Source organism: Podarcis muralis, chromosome 10 (genome assembly GCF_964188315.1).
Source record: "Podarcis muralis chromosome 10, rPodMur119.hap1.1, whole genome shotgun sequence".
Taxonomy (NCBI): Eukaryota; Metazoa; Chordata; class Lepidosauria; order Squamata; family Lacertidae; genus Podarcis; species Podarcis muralis.
This window is the reverse complement of record NC_135664.1, coordinates 63481021-63487776: the sequence shown is the minus strand read 5'-3', so window position 1 is coordinate 63487776 and position 6756 is coordinate 63481021.

The window sequence follows — 6756 nt, the reverse complement described above, 5'->3', positions numbered from 1 at the left end:
GGGGACACACCAGAAGCAGGGGGCCAGCGGAGACTCCCAAAGCAGTAGCTGGAAATCAGGACCAGCTTCCCCACCAGAGCGTAGTGGGGGGGAAGAGCCCCATAGGTCAGAGTCAGCGTCTCCTCCGGCAAGCAGGGAGGAGGAGTCAGACCCAGCTAGCATCCCCGAAGAGGGAAGCAGCGACAGGAGCAGTATAACGGTCAGAAGGAAGGTGGCAGGCTGGGCGCGCACGCCAAGTTCAAATGTACAGGCCCGCGGGACAGCAGAAAACCCAGATTGGGAACCAGGTCCTAAAGCTCGCCGGAGGGAGGGGGAAGACTCAGGGGACTCAGCGTCAGAAGAGTCTAGGAAGGGCAGGACCTCGGCGGACAAGCGGACCCAGAGGAGGAGGGAGCAGAGGAAGAGGTGGAGCAAGGCTAGGGTCTTAAACTGGTGTCTGGGGGGAGGAGACTCAGACGGAGCTTCGGCGGTCTAGGGCTTAAGACGTAGAGCTGCGCGCCGCGGCTGTGAAAGAGAAACTGAACTTCAATAAAGACTATTTTATATAACAACGGACTGGCGTTGGTCCTCTGTGAGCTGGGACCTGAGGCAGCTCTGACAGATGCTTTAGCTGAAATTCCTGCTTTGCAAGGGGTTGAACTGGATGTCCCTTGAAGTCCTTTCCAACTCTACGATACTATGGTTCTAATTTAACCAAAATACCTTTTGAATTCCCAAGTCATGTTATGATTTTTAAAGCACTCCCCATTTGGGGAATTTGAAAGTTGAAAAGTTCGACGCAACGCTACAAGCAGTAATGCTTCTGGGTATCAGTTGCTGGAAACCTCAAGAGGGGAGAATGGTCTTGAGACTTAATCCTGTTTGCAGGCTCCCCATAGGCATCTGGTTGGCCAAGGTGGGAACGCAATGCTGGACTAGATGGGCCATTGGCCTGATCCATCAAAACTCTTCTAATGTTCTTATATTCTTGACGTGGCCATTTTGTATATCTGTCACAATAGTCATTGAGAGGTCCCTCCGTGAATTTGACGCGCAGCGTAAATTAATAATGCAGAGTTTTTAAGTGAAAGAATAAGAGCTTTACTGAGTTAAAATAAACTTCTTCATAAACAACATGGTTCCAAACAGTTTGACTGAGATTACATACTGACTCTGCTCACAACTGAGGCAGACTGACTCTGACTGAAAGCTTACAGAGAACCCCGAGAAAATGGCTGCTAGTTATAAGGAGAATGAGTCATATGTCAGAGTGACTCAACAGTTAGCAGTTAGGCCTGAATAACTTTAGTAGGCCCAAATGATTGTGCAGTCCCAGCACTTGCTCTACTGCTTCTGCTCTCATGTGTCTTTGTCACATGACAGAATTAAGGGGGCAGTTCACCGTTCATTCACTGTGCCCATATTCAGTCTGAGAGACTAGGGGCTGAAATAGAGCTTGAAAGACCTTCGTGTGTTCACAGACCGCAACCCTTGAAACTTAATTTGGTCCATTGGTTCCCTTGCTCCAGAAATTAAATGAAGGGCAGGATCCAAAGATTTGGGCATCCAAGCTCTCTTTGCACCCACAGGGCCATTGGGCTAGTTCTCAAATAGCACAACAACCTGCTTTTGAAACCCAGGATGCTTGCCAAACCATTTTGTGATATGGCATGGTGGAATATATAGGGTTACCCAAGTTGTGTGCCACCCCAACTCTCTGCAAGATCCCAGAAGGTTCTAAGCACTCACCCAGGGTCTGTGTTCCTTTGGAGAATTGAAACACACACGGAGACTGTCGTAGCCTTAAGAAATATGGTTTATTCACCTATTTACCCTTTCAGTCTGCATGGAGGGAGTCCAGATCTTACAGCATGGTCATTTCAAGAGGAGCTTGTACCCCACAGCAGTGCATCCAGCCTTCAGCCAACCTGCCTAAAATGGATCCCAGACTTCTTCTCACCTCTTCTTCTTCTTCCCAGAACCCTTTGCTAAATAAATATATCTTTCTTTTCCTGTCAGTTCAAACACATACCCCATCACCTTGGCAACATCTGTCTCCCCAGGCCAAAGGAGTCCTCTCAGGTGGACCATCAACACCTTTTGTCATGTAAACAGATCTGCTCTTCACTAAGGAAGCCAGGCTGGTTTGCGTAAGCCAGCCCAGGGATTCCTTGTTTGGCACAGTTCTGCAACTTGTACTTTCATCCATATCCCAATTAATCAAAAGCCTAACATTTATTAATTTCTAGGGTTCAGGGGGTCCTCCCAATCTACAACGACCACAACAAAACTTTTTTGAGGGGAAATGGCCAAAGTTGTTCAGCTTTTTTGGGGGGGAGAGATTGCCCACAGTTTGTTCAGGGTTGGTTTTTTTTGGGAGGGAGATTGCCCAGTTATTGAGCTTCTATCTTTTGGGGGGGGGGGGGTCACCAGCGCCAATCACTCTACAGCCTGCACACCAATGCAAATCACAAGCAAAGCCGCAGCCACCAATCGTCTGCAGGCCTGCCCCATAAACCACACCTGCACACTCGACGCAAGCACAGCCGATTGCACACACGCCTTGCCACTGCCGTAAATAGACAGCCCAATTGCCGCAGCTGCAGCCAATCGTCAGCAGGCTTGGTCGTAGCAACCAATCACATGCCCAATCGCCGCTGCCAATCTCCTGCTGGCTGCTGCCAACAATCACCCGTCCCCCCTCTGCTATCCATGTATAAGACGGCCCACAATTTCCCCCTATTACTTCTAAGGAAAAAATATTGTCTTATACATGGGGAAATATGGTATATGTATGGAAGAGGCTGTTGAGATGTGGTGAAAGGATCTGTCTACATACCAGCTTCTATATATCAATTTTTGTTCCCTGTCCCATAATAATATTTATGTGTAGTTAACTGAGATGATATTTGCAAAGTACAGTGATGCCTCAGGCTAAGTCAGTGGCGTAGCGTGGGTTGTCAGCACCCGGGGCAAGGCAAGTAATTTGCGCCCCCTAACCCGTGGATTTTAGCACTCCAGTGCGAGCACGCCCCCCCCCCATGTTGCGGCCGGCCCCCCTGACCCCCCCACGCTACGCCACTGGGGCTGGGGGCGAGCGAAGGAGCCAAGGACCCCCCCCAAAGGCTCAGCAGGAATTTATTAAATTTATTATTTGCGGAGCCCCTGCGGGCTGAGGCAGCCGAAGCCCCCTCCCCTCGGGCGCCTCCCCGCCCCCTCCTCTCCTTGGGCTGTAGGTGGAGCCCGCGCTCCGAGGCGCTCCAGATCCGGGCTTGGCGAGCGCCTCTCATCCTCCCGGCCAGGTCCGGGGGCTTCCAGCCGCGCTCCGTCCTCCCCCCCCCCCCGCGCGGCTGAGACTTGCGCTGAGAGCGGGAGCCAGCGGCGCCCCCTTCCGCCGGGAGACCCTCGCCCGCCCTCTCGGAGGGTTTTGGGGAGCGAGGCCCCTCAGAGCTCTCCTCCCTCCCAGTCGGCAGAAGCAGCCGCCGCCTGTGGCTGGGCCAAGGGGATGGCGTCGGCGTCGGGGTGTGGAGGCTGCCCGTGCCCGGCCAGGCGTCGGTGGCGGCGTCAGCGCTGCTGCAGCGGCTGCTCCTGCGAGCAGTGAGTGGAGCGCAGCCGCAGCGGCGGCGGCAGGGGGCGCACGCGTGCTAGGGCGCAAGGCTGGCGGTGGCGGCGGGGAGCCCGGCGGAAGGAGGAACTTGTCCCTTCCCTCTGGACTCGCCCCCCCCCCCAGATGTTGCGCCCGGTGCGGCCGGCACCCCTGGCACCCCCCATGCTACGCCACTGGGCTAAGTACTTAATTCGTTCCGGAGGTCCGTTCTTAACCTGAAACTGTTCTTAACCTGAAGCAGCACTTTAGCTAATGGGGCCTCCTGCTGCTGCCGCGCCGCCGGGGCACAATTTCTGTTCTCAACCTGAAGCAAAGTATTTAACCTGAAGCACTATTTCTGGGTTAGCGGAGTGTGTAACCTGAAGCATATGTAACCTGAAGCATATGTAACCCGAGGTACCACTGTACTTTGAATGCTTTCGAGTACTCCAGAAATGCTAAGCAGCATTGTTATTTAGTGGCTTGCTTGTGATGGACCTGCTGCACGAAATTCAATATTTCTTCTTGTTTGCTTGGAAGTGCAGATGTTTTAAGTCTTCCCCGAGTACAGAGATGGCTAGTTAGGCTGGCCAAGCCAGGAGGCCTTCGGTCAATTTGCAGCGTACATTATGGGAAATCTATTTACCGGCGCGATCGTCTTCTGCGGACCTTTCCAAACGCACCCAGAGAAACGAGCCCCGTCGCAGTGCAACGCAGCCGCCGTCACCATTCCAGGAGTTCCCTTGGATCCCATCACGCTCCGAAGTTAAATAACAACAGCAATTACATAGCACTTTCCGTTCTCAAAGTCCTGTACAAACAGTAATTAAGCGCTGCAGCTGCATTTTAACAAGGCCTGGATAATTTCGTGACAGATAGCGGGGATTGGAAAGGCTGCAACGTGGGAGTTTCCTCATGCTGCTGGGTGAACCGCTGCAATGAGCTATTGAATCAGACTCCTCTTTCCCTTCAGAGAAACGGGGGCTTTTCCAGCAATAGGCCAGATCAGAAGCCACAGGGAAGTGGAGGAGCAAATTTCAACGGGAACCAAGAGCGTTTAGCTATGTGCCTGGACTGTTGCTGCTCCCTTGGCCAGCTGTTTTGTACATGCCTATGTGCCCCCCCCTACTTCCCCAAGATGTGAGGATTCTTCATTTTTTTAAAAAAAGATATATATTAGAATTTTACAAAATGAAAAAAGAAAAAAGAAAAATACAAAGTAAAAATAGATAAAAAACAATTCCATCTTTCCATCACTTTCTTTCATTTGCTTATTTCCCGGACCTCCTCACACCTCCCTTTTTGTATTCCAGTTCAATTTGTTAGTTCAGCAAATCCTTCCCCTCTTTGTTTATCCTAATCTTTAATCTTGAAATAATGTGAGGATTCTTCAGTTCAGTTCTCCACATTTCTGCACCCCAATATATTTTTTTTAACTCCTTGTGAAAATTCACCTGCATTTTAGTGGACATTTCCCCTGGCAGATGTACATTTCCTACATGGTTTAGCAAAGAAATTTCCCCATCTCTGATGTATAAGAAGAATCTATTGGATCATTCCGAGGGCCCATCTAATCCAGCACCCTGTTTGTAGAATGGCGCTGTGGGTTAAAGCCTCAGCGCCTCAGCGACTTGCCGATCGAAAGGTCTGCGGTTCAAATCCCCACGGCGGGGTGCGCTCCCGTCGTTCGGTCCCAGCGCCTGCCAACCTAGCAGTTCGAAAGCACCTTCGGGTGAAAGTAGATAAATAGGGACCGCTTACCAGCGGGAAGGTAAACAGTGTTCCGTGTGCTGCGCTGGCTCGCCAGATGCAGCTTGTCACGCTGGCCACGTGACCCGGAAGTGTCTCCGGACAGCGCTGGCTCCCGGCCTATAGAGTGAGATGAGCGCACAACCCTAGAGTCTGCCAAGACTGGCCCGTACGGGCAGGGGTACCTTTACCTTTACCTTTAACTCGGTCACATTCATAGAATTGTAGAGTCAGAAGAGACCACAAGGGTCATCTAGTCCAACCTCCCTTTTGCACAACATAGGTCTCGAACACAGGACCTTGAGATTAAGAGTCTCATCTCTACCGACTGAGCTATCCTGAGTTCTCACAGATGTCTCTGGGCCTGAGCACAAGAGCACTCTCATCACCTATGGATTCCAGCAAGCATTACTGACTTCGGCTAGGGAGGCCGAAAATAATATCCATGGCTGGTGGGCATCAATAGCCCTCTCCTCCATAAATTTGTCTAATCGTCTTTCGCAGCCGTCCAAGCTGGTGGTCATCATTGCCTCCCTTGGGAGTGAGTTCCCTAGTTTAAACTATGCACTGAATGAAGAAGTCCTTTTAAAAATCTGAACCGAAGTTTCCAAACTGGTGCACAAAGCAATGTAGATGCACAAGGTTTTGCTCCCGGGTAAAACGTCGGCTCCGCTCCGCTCTCCTAGCCAACACACAGAGCTGGAGGATCTGCTCTGAATTTCTGACAAAGAGTTCTTTATTGACAAGGAATCCTCACAGGCCTACTGTGTACGAGGCTCTGAAGATTGCTGGTGGAAATATTTTGTGTTTACCTTTCGACAGCCTATATATGGAGCAAAAGGGCTTGACTAAAGGCCCTCTCTTCTCCCCTGTATAATGGCATTTTTTGTGCCTGCTGTTCTGAATGCCTAGTGTGTGTAAGATTTCATAGAGAGCTTATGCCCTACCATATTCTCAGAGCATAAGCACGGCTGTCTTAGAGCAACACCTTCTGGAGGTGGAATGGTACTAAAAAACAGCTGCACCGAGGTACTTAGCAGGGGTAGCACCAGCTCTGTCTCAGAGAAAAGGAGGGGGGACTTGGGGCCAAATTTACCCCACATTCCAGACTGCAACATTATGTTGCAAGTCCCATGTTGTCAGGCAGGTTCTGCAAAATGGGTCCTTCGCTTCCTCCATCACTCCATTTCTCTCTTTCTGTGTGTGTCTAAATAACATTTGCATTTAAAGAGGTGCAAAGATCTGGAGTTTGACCCATCAGGAAGGCCACTTGAGGCGTTCTGAAAGCCACAGAAGGGCTCCTGACAGCTGCTCAGTTCAACGCTCGGGCACTTAACCACCCGGAGAAGGTGGTGATAGGCAAGGCAACAGCAGCTGTGGCCCTGCTCCCTGCACACGTGTCATTTCTAGAGGAAACAAATTGTGGTTGAAAAGTTCATTTC